Source organism: Talpa occidentalis, unplaced genomic scaffold (assembly GCF_014898055.3).
Source record: "Talpa occidentalis isolate TD23 unplaced genomic scaffold, MPIMG_talOcc4v2.1 talOcc4.8, whole genome shotgun sequence".
In the NCBI taxonomy this organism is placed as follows: Eukaryota; Metazoa; Chordata; class Mammalia; order Eulipotyphla; family Talpidae; genus Talpa; species Talpa occidentalis.
The window spans coordinates 73,627,682-73,645,977 of NW_023605194.1; positions in this window are offsets into that span (position 1 = coordinate 73,627,682).

Genomic DNA, 18,296 nt, shown 5'->3' on the forward strand with positions numbered 1-18,296 from the left:
CTCGCGCCGGGGACGGCCGCGGGGCGCGGGGCCGGGCACCGAGCTGTGCCCCGCCGGGGTCCTCGTCCGGGCTCGGGGCAGCTCCCGCGGCTCGGGAAAGGTGAGCGGCCCCCGGAGAAGCTGCAACCTGAGCCGCAGGAGGAGGAGGGAGGGAGAGGGAGGGGAGGCGAGGCGTGCAGGAAGGTGGGGGGAGGCGGGAGGAGGAGGAAGAGGAGGAAGGGACAGGCCCGGCCCCCGGCGGAGTTTTTCACATGGACACGCTGACTCCTCCCCGTCCCTCCCGCCCTGCCCCTGCCGGTGCCAATCCCCGGGGCTCGCTCTGCCCGGCGCCCACCCCCTTCCCCCACTCTGGGAACCAGGGGCCAAGCGCCTCTTCCGGTGTGTGCCTAGGTCTGACCTCTGCCTGCCCCGGGGGCTGGCCCCAGAGCCGGCCAGGAGCCCCCGGATGGGGCCAGGCCCCGGGGCTGACTCCCCTCAAAGTGGCCATGCAATGTCCAAATGTAGCTCTTCTCCCCTCTGCTGAGTCTGAGCTGGAGTCCAGCACCCCCAGATCCTATTGGTCCAGACAGATCCTATTGGTCACTTTAACCTTGAGAGTTCTTGACTAGCCGGTAGCCTCGGAGTGCTCCCAGTGTCCAGTCCTGTGGGACTTGTCACTTACCTTTAGGGACAAAGCTGCCACCTGGATGAAGCCTCACTACAAGGCATCACCCCCACTTCCTACCCTGGAATTGAACCCCACAGGCCAACTTAGAATCACCCAAGAAGCCCTATGGAACAGCTAATGTTAGTCCAGCTTCTATTTTACAGAAGGGGAAACCGAGGCCCCAAAAGGCGACTGGGATGGAACAAAGTCCACAGGAGTTAATGACAGGCCACTCCACCCAGACTGTCTGCCTGCCATGATGAAAAGAAAAATGGGATGGGGTGAAGGGCACAGTGGCCCCATCCCAGTCCTGCTTCCCCTGAGGACTGTGGGAAGAGGGGGACTTAGATCTGATGGCCAAATCAAGGGGACCTGTGTCCTCTGCCTTGCCCCGGTGGACTTGGCCTCTGCAGTGGGGCAGGGCAGGATGGGGGAGCTCTAGGGGAGGGCTGGCCAGGTGTGGGTGCGCCTCTGCCTGAACCCTCTCTGAGAACTGAGCTGAAGTGACAGCTACCCTCGGTCCTCAGCTTTAATCCTGGGCCTTTCCCTGGGGAGTGAGTTGTTGCAAATAGAACAATTTCCTTTCTGGAAGAGGTCCCAAACCCTCAGGCCAGCCAGCTGCCCTCCAACATCAGCCCCATCCTGCCTGTAGCACAGAGCTGCATCCTCCACATGGGCTGGAGGTGGGAGAGAGAAGGGAAAGGCTGACCCCCACCCCCCAGGGAAGCAGGGAAAGGCTTACCCCCACCCCCCAGGGAAGCAGGGAAGGGGGAGAGCTAAGGATGATGTTTACCAGAGGATGGAAGGGTTCCAAGGAGCCAGGGCAAACAACAGGTGAGGTCAAGAGGTCTCAACAAAAGTTTTCTGAACATCCTTTATATGCCAAAGGAACAGCCAGTTCTCTGGCACAAAAGATGAAGAGAACACAGTCCCTCTCCTCAGAGAGCTCAGGGTCTCAGCCCAGGTAAGGAGCTGTTAGCAGCTGTGAGACTCCCGTGGAGCTGGGGCTGCAGTGGGGGGGGGGAGGCGGGGGGAGGGTGTCGGGAGGGGCTGCTGTGTGCTTAGCAGAGGGTCAGGCTGGAGGGTGGGATGGAGGGTTCTCTGCTTTTCCAGGACACTGGGTCAGAGGTTGCCGCAGGGAGAGCCGCGCACGGAAACCTGAGCATAGAGGCGGTGGGGCTCCAGGCGACATGGTATCAGGAAGCAGGGTCCAGGTTTGGAATACCCTCCAACATAGGCCCTGGTTCACGATCCAGAAAGTGATCCAGAAAATACAGGGTGACATGGGCATTTCGGGGGAAAGGCACATCAGCAGGGCTGTGGTTTAGGGCCACCCCTCTGGCAGCCAAGTGAAGGGGTGGTAATGAGGGCAAATCTGGCGATGGAACCCCACTTTGGAGACAGATCCTAGAAAATGACGCAAGCTTTGACCAGAGCAGTGGCAGCAGCCAGTGGAGACTGTCAAGTTTAGGCCCCTGGCGCAGCAGGTCCAGCAGGAGCTTCTTGGGTAGGCCTTGACTCCCAGAGCCTCCTGGTGTGGGCTGGGTGGGCCTGGGCAAGGAACTCCACCTTTCTGAGCCTACTTTTGCAATCTATAAAAATGAAGAATGGAGTTGATCTTGTGTGGCTGTATGCATTAGAGCTACTATGTGTCAAAGCACAGGTGTTGGCTCCTAGAAGGACCTTAATAAATAGTAGCTATAGTTACTGTCATTTATCCAGTCAACAAATGTTTATTGAGTGGCTGCTTTGTGCCTGGGACTGTACTGAATGCCCAGGATTCAAGTCTCAGTCCTAGTCTCACACAGCTCGTCCTCCAGCAGAGAGGAGCAGCCACAAAGTAAGGCAACAGGGGCCATAGGTAGAGGGGGAGCCACTTAACTGTACCCGAGAGTCAGGGACAACTTCACAGAGAGGGGACAGCCTTATGATGAAGGGCCAGCCACCTGCCTAGAGACCACCCAGAATTCCTGAAATCTCATATTTTGAAGGCGTCTTGGTCCTCGATGGGGCCGCAGCTAAGTGTCGTATAGAGCCTGGAGAGCTACAGGTTGGACCTTGGTAGCGCAGGAAGGGCAGCAGCGGGCAGGCAGAGGGCCAGGTAAGAGTGATGGTTATGCATGGGTAGAGTTTATTAGTGCACAGGTGTGTGTGTGTGTGTGTGTGTGTGTGTATGTGCATGCCTGCTGCTTGGGCTACTGAGATTTTCTATTTTTTAAAAAAAAGATTTATTTATGCATAGAAAAATTGGGGTGTAGGACAGAGGAGTTGGGGGTGAGAGGATTCACCAGAGACAGAGTGGGGAGCAGAACAGGGAGATCTACTGAAATACACTGCTGAGGGGAGCAGTGGGCGAGACAGGAGAGGTCTGCTGTGCCATGTGGGTCAGCTCCCTCACCGGGGATCGAACTTGTGCTGCAGTGGCTGCAGGTTGCTTCATAGTGCTGCTTCTTACCCCCCTGCGCCACCAGGGAGGCCCCTACTGTGATTTTCTGGGATGTCTGTGCTCTTCCAGCATTTCTCTGTAAACTCTTTAGTGTCCCTTGCTCTCCTCCCATGCTAATTACCTCTTCACACATCTCTCAACAAGCTCAGCTTTGCAGCAGCAGTACCAAGTGGGTCCTTCCCTAGGGTGAGGGTGTCTCCTGCCCTGCTGTCCCACCAAGCCAGACCATGGACTGTAAAACTGCATCAACTGCGCCCACATCTCTGGCTTTCCTGTGTGTGACATGGCGGCGGTCAGGGTGTCTCTCAGGGCTGCTGTGAGAGCCCACTGAGATGTGAACTCGCTGCCCCATCAATGCTTGCTTCCCTTTCCTGCCGCCTAATAGCTGCCTCCTTGCAGAAGTACAGACAGGAGGCTCAGCTAGGGGTTTCCCTGTCATCCTGAGTCCTGGTGCCCCTCTCCTGGGGCAAACTGGGGAATCTCTGGCTTCCCCTGGAGGCCCTGGTGGGGCCTGAGGATGATGCTGACAGGCCTGCGCAGCATGACAATCAGCGCCCTACCGCGGCTGCCTGCTCTTGTGCTGTCCCTCCCCACTGCCAGCTACATGCCTGTGCTCTGCAGACAGGACAGGCATTCCTGGGCGCCTGAGGGCTGAACGGGGACGCTGGAAACAGCACTCCTTCACAGACTGTGTGGGCAGTGCATTCGAACAGCTTCTGAAAACCAAAGTTCAAGCCCTCCCCACTTTCCTGGGGAGGAGCAGCATCCAGACAGGCTGAGTTCAGCCAGCAGAGAATCTCCTCTCTGCACACCCCTGCAGGCTCTCTCTGTCCTGGCCCTGCCCACACCCGTGTGGGCGCTGTCTCAGAAGCCTGCAGTGCCACTTGGGAGGTCCAGACCTGACTCTGCCTCTCAGGTGCAGGAGTCATTTCATTTTTCTGGGCCTTAGTTTTCTCCTTGTGCAAAATTAGAGTTATGTAAAGACCTGGCTCTCAGGAGGATTAAGGGAAAATGCGAATGTGAAAGTGCTTGGTAAATGGTAAAAAGATCTGCGTGGGTATGAGATCATTAGTGTGTGGCCAAAGGGCTCTTCTTTCCTAGGAGATAAGTTGAGATAAGAGACCTGGAAATTAAGGAAGAACGGAGAGAAATTGCCCCCAGGAGCGCATGCGTCCTTGGCAGGGGAAGGCAAATAGCAGCAGAGCCCAGCCCAGACCTTGTTTGCTGCTGCCTTGCTGTTAAAAGTGGACTGGACATGGGCCTCCCTGGTGGCGCAGGGGTTATAGACAGCGCTATCAAGCTATCACCAGTCACTGCAGCACGAGTTTATTTCCCAGCAGGCCAGGGAGAAACCCACATGCTGCAGCTCCTGTCTCACCCAGTGCTCCCCTCGGCAGTGTATTTCAATAGATCTGCCTGTTCTGCTCCCCACTCTCTGGTGAATCCTCTCCCCTCCCACCGTGCCCCCCTCCCCCAACACCTCTGGCTTATACCCCAGCTCTTGTATGCATAAATAAATAAATCTTTTTAAAAAAGTGATCTGGTCAGTGGGGACAGCAGGACTTGGCTGGACCTAGTCAATTCTTACTCCTTCTCTGAATAACCCCAGGCCATTGTTTCCCAGTGACTTGTGGCTAATGATGGGAGGAAAAGGCCATTCTCCTTCCAGTGTAATTCCAGGAGAGAGCTCGGGAGTTCCCACTTATCACTGCACCAAGCCTCATATCCTCTCCCCACTGTTTGTGCTAAATATACAGGCATGTGTCCTCTTGCGTGTGTATTCACATGGGTGTGCATGCACACACACACCCCAGGTACAACCTCTCCAGACCTTAGATTGGACAACAGCTGCATCCCCAAAGTGTTCCAGGGCAGGTGGGCACATAAACAGAGGCAGCCAATCACAGCCCTGTTGACCCTAGCAACCGTCAAACAAACTGGAACCCCACCCCTGCTCCAGCAATGCCTCCCAAACACACACACACACACACACACACACACACACACACACACACTTTGGGTTCTGCATTGCCACAGCAACAAAGCCACCACACACAGCTGGAGAAAATGGGAAAGTGGTCCTTAGCAGCAGCACTGGACGTGTCATGGGTGAGGATGCAGGCCACACTGACTGCGCTGAGTCGCAGAGAGGCTGCATGCAGGTAACAGAGAAGAGGGACAGGTGGTCCACCTGGGCCTTCTCAACCCATATTTTCATTCTGGGCTGCAGCTTGCATCCCTGTAGGTGGGGTGCTCAGAGCGTGCAGTTCCTTTTAAATTAATAAATAAGGGGCATCCCCGGTGGCGCAGCGGTTGAGCACTGGGTTGCGAAGCTGTCTGCAGCCTCTGCAGTGCTGGTTCGATCCCTGGCTGCTCCCCAGCCACCGGTGGAGGGTCCCACATGGCGCGCAGACCTCTCCTGCCGCCCGCTGCTCCCCTCAGCAGTGTACTTCGGTCCTTCTGCCTGCTCTGCTCCCCGCTCTGGCTCTGGTGAATTCTCTCACCCTCCCACGCTTCTGACTGTACCCAGTGCATGTATAAATAAATAAATAAACAAACAAATAATCTAAATTAAAATTAATTAATTAAATAATTAATTAATAAGGATAGGAACTAGAGATTGGATTTTCTGAAAGCCTGCAGAATATTGGCACATATGGGAAAAAAGGAGTTGACTGATCTCCAGAGAGACCTAAATTCCAGCTCATGAGTCCATTGTACAGTTGCCCCTGAACTTTTTTTTTTGGTGGGGGGGAGGCGCTGGCAGAACTTAATTTGAACACATTTACTTGGTATCTACCATGTGCCTGGCATAGGTGCTGGCTTCAGCTGCAGCCAGGTGGACTATGCAGTCTGTAGACATGTCAGTGGAAACATCTGGAAATGTCTAGGCCTGTTGGGCAGCTGACAGACAAGTGCTTAGAGGGATGGCAGACCGCCTCAGGAGGCTGTGATCAGGGCGGAGGAGAAAGGCTGAGACTCCAACATGCAGGCCGCGCTGCTCAACTGCATCCGCACCTCATAATCCTCCCTCAGCCAGCTACTGGGAAGATTTTAATTAAAAACAAAAGTCTAGCAATGGGGCTTCTTGGTGGCCTGGGGATTAAGTCTCTGGCAGGCCTGAATTCGATCCCCAGCCAGGGAGCTAATACACATGGCGCAGCAGACCTCTCCTGTCTCGCCCGCTGCTCCCCTCAGCAGTGGATTTCAGTAGATCCACATTTTTGTTCCCCACTGTGTCTCTGGTGAATCCTTCACCCCCTTGCACCTGTGGCCTGCACCCCAGTTCTATGTAAAAATAAATGAAATCTTTTTTTAAAAAAAAGTCTAGCAATGAATTGCTCTGCCCAGCAACTTCTAATAGCTCCCCAATAGGGCAGCTTCTTCCTTGGAATCAAAAATCCATATGGGGCCTCCCCGGTGGCACAGTGGTTGAGCGCTGGGTTGCAAAGCTGCTCGCAGCCTCTGCAGTGCCGGTTAGATCCCTGGCTGCTCCCTGGCCACTGGAGGAGGGTCCCACATGGCACGCTGACCTCTCCTGCCGCCCGCTGCTCCCCTCAGCAGTGTACTTTGGTCTTTCTGCCTGCTCTGCTCCCCGCTCTGGCTCTGGTGAATTCTCTCACCCTCCTGTGCTTCTGACTGTACCCAGTGCTTGTATAAATAAATAAATAAATAAATCTTTAAAAAAAAATCCATATGGACAACATTTCCCATTCATATGGGCTTCTTCAAGATCATCCATGGGCTCGCTTGAGGAGGCTCGGCATATCAGGCCCTGTGACCCAGTCTACCTCCTTATCTTGTGAAACAATTGTGGTTCTGCACATACACACCCCGCTGTATGTCTCTGCTTCATGCCTTTCCAAACATTGATCCCACCAGCACACAGTTCCTCCTGCACCTGTTACCAAGTAAACTCCTACTCATTCTTCAAAGCCCAGCTCAGGGAGCACCATCTCTTCGACAGGGTCCCATTGCTGCCTGGAGAGGTTTCACCTCTGCTGTCTGATGCACTCTGTTCCATCTACTTCCTCCTCTCACTGCCTGTCTCCCAATACATGTGGGCTCTGTGTCTGTCTGCATCACCGACTCTGATCTTCCTGTGGACAGGGACCGCATCTTTGGCCTTGTATTCCCAGTACCTCACATTTCATTGGCCTGGAGAACCCAAATGGCAGAACTGAATTGACAGGAAACTGACAAAAGAGAAGGAGAATGAGCAGATGAGAAGTTAGGACAGGACACAGGACATTGGAAGGTTATCAGAAGGGAAGAGGTATTATGGGAGTCTGGAGGGCAAGGTTGTTCAGGCTGAAAGAGGTCATGGAATCTGGTGACTAGGAAGCCATCGGTAGGTGACCCACTGTTCCAGTTTTCCAGGACCATCTAGGATCTAGAGTGGAAAGTCCTGGGCAGACGGAAATGGCCGGTCCTCCAAGCTTGATGACCTTAAGGAGGGAGTTTCGGGAGTGGTAAGTGGAGGGGGGCATCCTGGTGGGCTCTTCGGCTATGGGGCTTAGAGCAGGGGAACAGGCAGGCATCTAAGGAGGTACCAGCCTCCCAGCTTGTGCCCCCACCACTCTGGAGAGAAGCAAACAGCTAGGGCAGGAGCACCGCGTGCACCTGATGACATCATCCTGAAAGCCACCTCTGTTCCCACCTGGCCGCCCACTGTGATGTCGCAGCGGCCCCAGGTCCACTCTGTCCGGAGGGCACCATGGAGCTGCTTGCACAGTGACAAGCTCTGCCTTTGAGCTATTATTTAAGTCTCCATTTAGTTTGTATGTCTTGTCCAACTAATTCGATTCTGAACTTCTTGGAGACAGGGGTCACGCTCTCCCCACCGCCTTCCTCCTTTTTCCTTCCTTCAGGAGATGGTAATGAGGGTGGGGGGTGCGAGGCTCCAGGCCTCAGGGATCTTGAAGCCTGAGTTCAGGCCTCCTAAACTCGGGGACAGTAAAACCCTGAGCAGGGGGGAGCCCACAGAGGCTTCAGTGAGTCTGGAGACCTGGATGTCACGTGTGCTGTCTGCATGTCGTGCTCAGGGGTGCGGGAGAGCTAGACGGCTCGTGTGCTCCTAGAGGTGCTAAAATGACCCTGTTCAAGTGGACTCAGTCACTGGACGCAAGACCTGTCTGCGTGACATGGGGGTTCCTCACCACTCCGTGACTCAACCTCCCACTCTGTGAAATGGGACATGTCGGTAAACAGCTTAGCACAGTGCTTAGGACAGAAGAAGACAGTGTGTTTAGTGTTATTGGAGAGGGAGACAAGGGTGTGTGTGAGGCCCTCGGAGGGGTCAGTGGGTGGGGTCGGTGGGTGGTGCCGGCCTGCTGGGAGAGAGCTGGAGGGGAGTCCTCTGAGATGCAGTTGGGGGTCCTTGACACTCCGCTGTATCTTCCAAGCACCAGGTGGCTCAGAAGGAAAGACTGAGTTGATCCCCCAGAGCCACTGAGTGTTGTGTCCAGGTGGGTAAAAGATCTCGGGAGAGACCAGCACCTGTTTCTCCCAGTTGGGTGGATTAAAGGAAAAAAAGAAGCGCTGGGTTCTTGATCACATTAAAAGGCAATAGGCCCCACAGCACTTGGGCACCCGTAAATTACAGAGCGCGCCTCTGTCGGCTGGCTCACACCGCTCATTAGCCAGGGTGCCCTCCGCCCCACACCCTGGGGGGGCCTTTCCTCTAGCGCCTGCTCAGCAATTAACAGGAAATCCCCTCCCTTCCAGGCACCCATCTGCGCCTCCTGGGGGCACTGAGAGGCCGGGGAGAGGCAGGGCAAAGGGTGAGGTGTGCTCGGAGGAAGAGAAACTGGGGGTGTGTGAGTTATGAGTGGAGAACCCCAGGGCAACCCCATCACCTTGGGAGGGGACTAGGAAGTCCTCAGGGAAGGGAAGTGAAAGGGCATAAGAGGAGGAAGCTGCCTTTCCCTACCTGAGCACACTGGCTTCTCCAGGTGACTCTGGGTTGAACTTTAGAACATGAGGTCATGAAGTCTCTGGTTTTTCTGAGAACATCTAAGCATCCTCACATACCCACAGTGGGTGCAAGTGCACGCACACCACACATACGACACCTCCCCGCCACCAACACATACACAAAACCCACTCAGTTGGTTTGGGACTAGACAGGCTGGCAGGAATGGATGCTGAGGCTGGGGAAGCAGCCAGGGCGCTGGACAAGAGGCCTCCCAAAAACCCCGGTAGGCTGAATTGCAGTATGGCTGGACCGGCTGGTACCTGCACAGAAACCCCCAGAAATGCACCAAGATGTGTGGAGAAGTCATTTGACAGCCTGGGGACAGAGGGGAGCACCCCTCACAGCAGGATGCTGGGGTCCACTAACCAGCAGAGCTTTCGCTTTCCTGAGAAGAGAACACAAACCAATTGGCAAGGCAAAAGAGGGGCGAGGCTGGCCCCACACCTCAGTATCCTTGGCCTGTCTTCTAAATCCACTTTGATCCAATATTGAAGCTATCCTGGGGCCTCCCTGTTGGCACAAGGGGTTTAGCACAGCACTGTGAAGCTATCTATAGTCTGTTCAATCCCCTGCAGACAGGGAGCTACACACATGGCACAGCAGACCTCTCCTGACCTGCCCGCTGCTCCCCTCAGCAGTGTATTTCAGTCAGTCTGGCTGTTCTGTTCCCTGCTCTGTCTCTAGTGAGGCCCTCTCACCCTCCCGCACTTCTGGCCTACACCCCAGTTCTTGTATGCATAAATAAATCTTTAAAAAAAAAAAGCTATCCTGGGGCCTCCCTGTTGGCACAAGGGGTTAAGTGTCAGCACTATGAAGCTGTCGACAGCCACTACAGAATGAGTTTGATCCCTGGCCAGGGAGCTGACCCACATAGCGCAGCAGACCTCTCCTGTCTCTCCCGCTGCTCCCCTCAGCAGTGTATTTCAGTAGATCTGCCTGTTTTGTTCCCCACTCCGTCTCTGGTGAATCCTCTCACTCCCTGCACCTCTGACCTATACCCCAGCTCTTGTATCTCTTGTATGCATAAAAAAAAAAGAATAGTTTCTTATTAAAAAAAAAAAAAAGCTATCTTGAGGTAGTGGGGCCTGTGCTAGATGCCCACGTGTCACCACCTGACCGTGGAAGGATGTATCGGAGCTTCTCTGTCCTGCCCACTGCACTGGCCAGGCCTGGAGTGAGACTGGAGCAGGAGTGAGGAGAGAAGGCAGCTGCTGGGCTGGGGAGGGGCCCACACCTAAGCAGCTGGGCCTGGACACAGGGTGCCCCAAGCTCTAGCCCCCACAGCTGCATCCTGATGGGGAAGGGTTGAGCCAGAGAAAACCACTCAGCACAGAAGGTGAGTCCACTGGGGACTGAGAGGAGACACAAGATGCCAGAGCTTCTACAGCAGCATGGCTAGAGGGTGTGGATGTTGTTTGGGGTACATTTGAAAGGCATTTGCAGCTGCTGGGTTGGTACCAGCTCCCAGGGAGCAGCCAGAAAACAGCCACAGGAGCCCTCTGGCCCTGCCCCTCACCCCTGGTTCTCTCCCCTGTGGTTCTCCAGGGCCCCGGCCAACTCTCCTCCCAATCTTAGAATGGAAGGAGAGAGAGAGGAAGTGAGGGAAGGAGGGAGGGAGGAAGGAGGGAATTGGGCAGCCTACAGTGTGGACCCCCAAAGCTGAGGTTACTACAGCCCGGGGGGAGGGAAGACCCCTGCTTCATGTCAGCCTGGCGGAAGCCGGCTCCCCAGTCTAGGCTTTGGTGGCAGGACCCTGCAGGCAGCCCTTTGCCGCCACACCTTGTGAACCCAGCCTTGGGGAACATTGTTCCCTGGAGTCATAATTTCCCTGGGGCCTCTTCTCTGAATAGCTTCCCCTTTTTCTGCTGCCCGGGAGGGGCTGGAGCCCCAAAGCAGCCTGAGGGATGGGAGTGGGCTTGGCACACGCACACGAGGGTTAGGAGTGGTCAGGGACCAGAAGAGAGATGTGGACAGGCCCAGGGCGGCGGCACACCTGGAGGGGTGAGGAAGTTAGAGGGCCATACTCACAGCCGCCTTTCTCTGGGGTAAGCCGTGACCACCAGCTCTCCCCAGGACCACACCCTGTCTCGGTGACGGAGCAGATAGCAGCCTGCCCGGCTTCTGCACTCTGGAACTATCAGCTCAGCTCCAACCAGAGACCTACACCTGAATGAACAGCTATGTCCAATCAAATGTCTAATCAAAATACATCTGCATGCATCAGTTACTGCCAGGTGAACTGTACCTGAGTGGCCAGGTCTACCCGAGCCAGCAGGTATGACCAAGCACAATACCTGAGTACACCAGGCTGCCCCAAATCAGACCAGAGTGCCACATGGCCTGGCAAGAAAGACCCATTCCAGAGGGCCAGCCGGTCCAGGGCCAGCCCATGGGCTGGAGTCCAGGGACCCCGGTGCAGCCAGCAGAAGGCAGGGGTCTGCCTGACGGGAGTCTGGCCCCCAGGCTCTGTTTGCTGGTGGAAGCTTGCCGGTGAGTCCCTCGAGGACATTAACAGCTCTCAGCATTTCTTTCCAGGGTTATGAACCCACGACTTCGCTCTTAGTTAAACAGCTGGTGACCAAACCTGATCCAATATTTACTCCTGGAGAGAGGGCAAGGGGCAGGCGTCACCCCAGCAGCCTGAGGCTGCAGTTGGCTGGATTCTGGGGGAGGGAAAGGGAGGGAGGAGAAAGGGAGAATTTGGTCTCTTTTCTCAGGTACCCAAGGGTACCCCTGACACACCCTCCCAAACACCTGCCTCCACTTCCAGCCAGGGACCAGGGAGGGCCTAGAGGGGACTTTGTCCGGAGGGAATAGTGCTTGAGAGGAGGGAGGCAAGTAGAGGAGGAGCCTCAGCCAGATGCCAGAAATCAAGCCAAGTCGCAAGTCCTGCCCAGAGGGCGGCTCCCCAGGGAGGGGCCTTCCTGCATGAAGGGAGGGGTCAGCTTGGTTTTCCTGAAAGGAGACCAAGAGTAGGAGAAGGGTCTTGGGCAAGACCCTCCCTGAGGAATGAAAGCTGGGCATGAGCAGCGGGGCTAGCAGAGGACACCTTGGGAAGGCGTGTGCCCCACCGAGCCCCTAAGAACCCAGGAGCTTCATCTTCCCACATCTGGCATTTAAATTCTCCCTGGTGGGCCTCCCCGGTGGCGCAGCGGTTGAGCGCTGGGTTGCAAAGCTGCCTGCAGCCTCTGCAGCACCGGTTCAATCCCCGGCTGCTCCCCGGCCACCGGAGGAGGGTCCCACATGGCACGCAGACCTCTCCTGCCGCCCACTGCTCCCCTCAGCAGTGTGCTTCGGTTGTTCTGCCTGCTCTGCTCCCCGCTCTGGCTGTGGTGAATTCTGTCACCCTCCCGCACTTCTGACTGTACCCAGTGCTTGTATAAATAAATAAGTAAAAATAAATCTTTAAAAAAAAAATAAAATAAATTCTCCCTGGTGTGATTAGTAGTAAACTTTGAAACCCAATGCCCCTTGCCAGGTTGTTGGAGGGAGAGGCAGTTGAGGGGCTATCCCTGGAAGGCCGAGCCTGGAGAAGCAGCCCCAGGAATGGGGTGGTTTGAGTGGCTTCAAGAGAGAAATGGGGTGGGGGGGTGGATTTCCTGGTGAAAGTTGACTTTATTGGGCACCTTTTGTGTCAGGCATGTCATCTAGCTCAGAGTCAGTCCCCAGGACAACATGGAGCAGAGACTTATTCCATTTTACAGATGAAGGGACTATAGTTTAAAGAGATATAAGGACTCCTAGTCACTTAGTGTGAGTCAGGGCTGGACACAAACCCGGCTGAATTCTGAGCAGGCTGCTTTCGGACCCTGTTCTGCAGGCCAGCTGGGAAAGGGAGCGCCCGCACTCAGACGCCAGCCTCCCGCAGTCCCTGTGACCGCTGTCCCCGCCCCCCTCAAGAGAAGGACACAGGCTCTGGCCTTGGAAGAGCATGGATTCAGGTATCTTGCTAGCATATATGATCTTTTTATTTTTAAAGATTTATTTTTATTTATGCATACAGGAGCTGGGGTGTAGGCCAAAGGAGCAGGGGGTGAGAGAATCACCAGAGACAGAGTGGGGAGCAGAACAGACAGATCTACTGAAATACACTGCTGAGGGGAGCAGCGGGCGAGACAGGAGAGGTCTGCTGCGCCATGTGGGTCAGCTCCCTGGCCAGGGATTGCACTCATGCTGTAGTGGCTGGCTTGATAGGGCTGAGACTTTAACCCCTGCACCACCAGGGAGACCCTAGCATTTGTGATCTTGACTAAGTGATTTAACATCTAAGCCTGTTTCTTCATCAAAGAGGACATGATTATGGGCCTCCCCGGTGGTGGCCAGGGAGCTAACCCACGTGATGCAGCACACCTCTCCTGTCTTTGCCCAATGCTCCCCTCAGCAGTGTATTTCAGTCAATCCACCTGGTCTGTTCCCCCCTCTGTCTCTGGTGAATCCTCTCATCCCCTACCACCCCCTGCACCTCTGGCCTACACCCCAGCTCTTGTATGCATAAAGAAATAAATCTTTAAAGAAAAAAAGAGAGAACCTGATTATGCCTGCTTCATAGAATTGTTAGAGAATTAACAAGAAAGAGAAAATGCATGCAAAGTGTCTAGCACACAGTAGGTACTTAACATATGATAGGCAAGCAAAGCTGGCTTCACAGGTGTGTGAGCACGTGGTTGCACGGGGCCCCTGCTCAGAGGGTCCCCACTTGAGGTCGCAGCCTGGTTGAATGCTTTATTGTTGTCTTCTAGAAATTCTTAATGCTTTTTGAACAAGAGTACCCTGCATTTTCATTTTGCATTGGGTCCCCCTGAATCCAAGAAGGATCACGGGCCCCACACTCTGAGGCCGCCACTCCATCACGGCCTGGTTTCTGGGCCTAGGAATTGTTTCTCTGCCCATCCACCATGTTTGTTGCTGTTACTTAGGAGAAATCAAAGTGAGTCATTCACAACCACCAAGTCTCTCCTTCACCTCCTGCACCTCAGGGCTGTGGGCCATACTCCTGCTCCCCCTGAGGAGGGGGGCTTTGGAACACAAATCTTGAGTCCGGCTCTCGAAACCCAGGTGGTCTCCCTGTCACCGTTAGGTGTTCAGTGCCAGATCTGGAGCCTCCAATTCTCCCAACTGCCTCCCTCCATTGAGATTTAGCCCTCCCTACCCACTGGGCGAAAAGGTAGGGGTAAGGCTGAGGCTGAGCTGGAAGAACAAGGTCAGGGAATGGCAGGAGTGGGGGGGGGGTTGTGGGGGTGACGGGGAGCAGGAGGAGCTCCAGACTGGAACCTGAGGCTCCGCTCCTGCTCCCGCCAGCGCCTGTCAGCTCTGGGGCATCTGATCTCCAAGGCGTCTGCCCCTTAGCTGTTTTTAGACTTCAGTTCCCAGGGGCCTGCCTTGCTAAGTTGGCAGTCTGGGCCCACTTACTGCCCCCCACCCCCACCCAACGCTGCAGGGGAAGTGGAAACCACCGGGCAAGGAGGCTGTCTCCTCTCACTGGCTCTCAAAAGTGGGCTTAACCCATTTCTCCTTTTAGGAGATTTTTACGAAGATAGCATGAGGTAGGGGATGCTGGAGAAGACCAAGGAAGAGGAGTGGGGTGTGGCTGCAGGGCTGTGTGAGAGGAAGCAGAAGCCCACCCAAAAACCAGGAAATATCAGAGCCAGAAGGGAGAAACTGAGTCAGGGAGGAAAAGTAAGTCACCCGAAGTCACAAGGGCAGGACTGGAAAGGGGGTTGGGGGTTGGGGGCATCTCCCATGTCAAACTGAGGTAGTGGGGGTGATGAGGGAATGAAGTCCTCCCCTGTGATCCCCACCACTCTGTATACATACACATTTGGTACCCAAACAGGACATAAATTTAAAATTTCGGGGCTCCAGCTCTCTCCCCAAGCCCCTCTCACCTGTCCCTTAGTGGCCTATGCTGCCACCTCCTGGCCAAAGCTGGTTAAGACAGGCCCAGGGTGTTTTTCAATGTTCGGTGAGGTCATGGGATCTGTGACCCTCTGCATGCTGTTGATTTCCAAATATATGCAGTTATTCCAGCCCCACCCCCAGATTTACTTATACATAATGGACATACGACATCATGTAAATTCAAGCTGGACAATACGACCTTTTTTGTGTGTGTGTAGAACTGGGGTATAGGCCAGAATTGTGTGGGGGGCATAAGAAGTTTCACCAAAGTGGGGAGCAGAACAGGTGGATCTACTGAAACACGCTGCTGAGGGGAGCAGCGGGTGAGTCAGGAGAGGTCTGCTGCGCCATGTGGGTAGCTCCCTGGCCAGGGATTGAACTCAGACTATAGTGATGATAGTGCTGAGACTCAACCCCTAGGCCACCAGGGAGGTCCCTGTGGAACAGGGTGGTCCCTAGGGAAGGGGGAGGTTCCAGGTTCCCTACCCTACCCCAGGATGGAGCTAAGCAGGGAGGAGGAGAAGCTGGAGAGGAGACTGGGGAAGGAAGGAAGCAGGATGGGGAACCAGAAGTAGACCCAGAGACATGTGAAGAAGCTTCATTTGCTTCTTGGTCCTGGACTGGTTGAAACAGACGTGGGCAAGAGACCCGTGGGGAGGTTCACAGAGGCAGCTTTTATCTTGGTTTTGATGTTGCTCTTTTCCTCCCAGACTTGACTGTTTCTGACCCTTTTCTATGGGTCCCCACTGGAAATTGCTTTAGACGTGTGGCAGGCTTTTAGGCCTTGCTCTGGGCCAACCTTGTTTGGGATGGGTAACTTTGGGTGCTTGATTTGGAAACTATATTTTTTTACTTTTCTGTATTGCACATAAATTGTATGTGCAATACAATTTAATTCCATTAAAGGTCTTATATGTTTTGTCTTGATGTGGCAGATGGCAGAACCTATTTAGAGTGGGTAGGTTTTGGGGGTTCTGGGGTGCTCCTCTCCCTGTCCTATAACACCTAGACAATGTGTCTTGATCCACCCCCATCACCTCACACAGTTTCCTTTCCTCTTTTTTTGCGGGAAGAACATTTAAGATCTACTCTCTGTCCAAATCTTAACCTCTTGAGAATCAGGTCTCTGTATCCTGAGTCAAATGACTCTAACTCCCCAGTACCCCCGAACTCCCCAGAGCTCGGGGATGGACCCAGACGGCAGGCTCCTAACCCAGCCTTCGTACCCCAGCACCCCCTTCTCCAACCACAGAGTGTAAAACACCAACAAAATGAGTGGGACTGGAGAAGATCACATGCCAGCTGGTGCCAGGACAGGATCTAAACCCCAGTCTGAGTGGCCTCCCTGGTGGCACAAGGGGTTAAGTAACAGCGCTATGAAGCTGTTGCCAGCCACGAAAGCATGAGTTCCATCCCCAGTCAGGGGGCAACCCATACAGCACAGCAGACCTCTCCTGTCTCCCTGCTGCTCCCCTCAGCACTGTATTTCAGTCAATATGCCTGTTTTGCTTCCCACTCTGTCTCTGGTGAATACTCTTAACACCCCCACCCCCACCCCTCTGGCTTGCACCCCAGCTCTGGTAAGCATAAATAAATAAAATTAATCTTTAAAAAAATAAATAAAAATAAACCCCAGTCAGAGACTGGCCACCCGCTCCTGAGGGGCTGGCGAGGGAAACGGCTTCTAAGACACATAGACAGTGACGTGGAAGCAAAGAAGGGCTGGTGAGCCCCTGTGGTGTAGAGGTATGCGGAGGAGAGGTTGCAGGGGAAGTTGCCAGGACTCCCCACCACCCACTGGGAGCCAGCAGTGTCCTTGGGGACAGAGGTAAAGAGGAGAACCGGGCTGAGGGCCAGACCTTGGATTCTGGCCTCACCAAGGGAACTGGAAGAACAAATGGAACAAGAGACAAAGCAGCAGCAGTCAGTGGAGAAGAAGCTTGAAGCCTTAGGAGACAGGCTGCGGCTGAGGGCAGGGCCTGGACATTGCAAGCCTACCATCTGCTTGTTTTCACACTGGCTGCAAGCTAAGCAGGTCATTTGCATTTTTAAGTGGTTGAAAATTTCAAAGGAAGAATAGTGTTTCCTGACACCTGAAAAGTATATGAAATCAAAGCTCAATGTTTATAAATAAAGTTTTATTGGAACAGCTGTGCTCATTCCCTTCCCTGCTGTCCGCTACCTGGCAGCGTGGAGCAGCTGCAGCAGAGACTCTAGGCCCAAAAAGATTGAAATAGTTACTATTCGGGTTGTAAGCTTCATACCATCATTTGTTAAAAAGGAACACCGGGCCCTCCTGGTGGTGCAAGTGGTTAAGATGCAACCTATGAAGATATTCGCAGCCACTGTAGCACGAGCTTGATCCCTGGCCAGGGAGCTACTCACATGGCGCAGCAGACCTCTCCTGTCTCCCCGCTGCTCCCCTCAGCAGTGCATTTCAGTCAGTCTGACTGTTCTGCTCCCGACTCTGTTTCTGGCAAATCCTCTCCCCCGCCCCCCCCCGCCCCCACACACATACACCTACCTCTGGCCTGTACCCCAGTTCTTGTATTCATAAATAAATAAATCTTTAAAAAAATTTAAAAAAGGAACACAGGGCTGCTGAACTGTGAGGAACTAGTTCAACTAATTTCAACCAGTTTGAGAGAAGAGAGAGTACTTTCAAACATTAGAGTCATTTTCTTTCAAAAAACAATACACTTTGTCCCTTCACAGAGAAGTTTGCAGACCTTTACTCTGAGGGGCAGGGCCAGGCCACAGGGTCTGCCTCAGGTTGGAGGGAGGCAGCCTGGGGAAGTGTAAATTGCAGCCAGAAGAGGGGGTAGGCTCTTGGGAGGCCTTTGCCATGACAAAGCTCCCCTACAACACACCTCTATCTTCTTAGGCCCTTAGCTGCCCAGGGCGATCCCACGCACCTCTGACCTGGTGTAGTGGCAGGATGGGCCACTGAGCAGCTTTTCTGATCCGGCAGACGGGGTAAAGGAGAATCTTGAAGCCCTCTGTGGTTTTCTCAGGCTTTTATTGAGCTTCACATGTAGTGTGGCAAACAAGTACACAGCAGGCAGGGGTGCCAGGCGGCCAGAAGGCCTCCAAGCCCCCAGCAAGCCTTCACTCTGGGCTACTCTGGCTTCTTTCTCCCCTTCTCCTGCCTCTCTCCTGCTTCTTCTCCTGGTGACTGACTATCTCAATACTCCTCCCATGGCCCACAGAAGTAAACAACACAACAATGTAACAAGTGCAGGTGCCCCATCAGTCAGGGCAATCCTAATGGTGGGAGGGCTGAAAAGCCTGAAAACCATTTACCCTACACCTGGGAGCCCCGGGTCCAT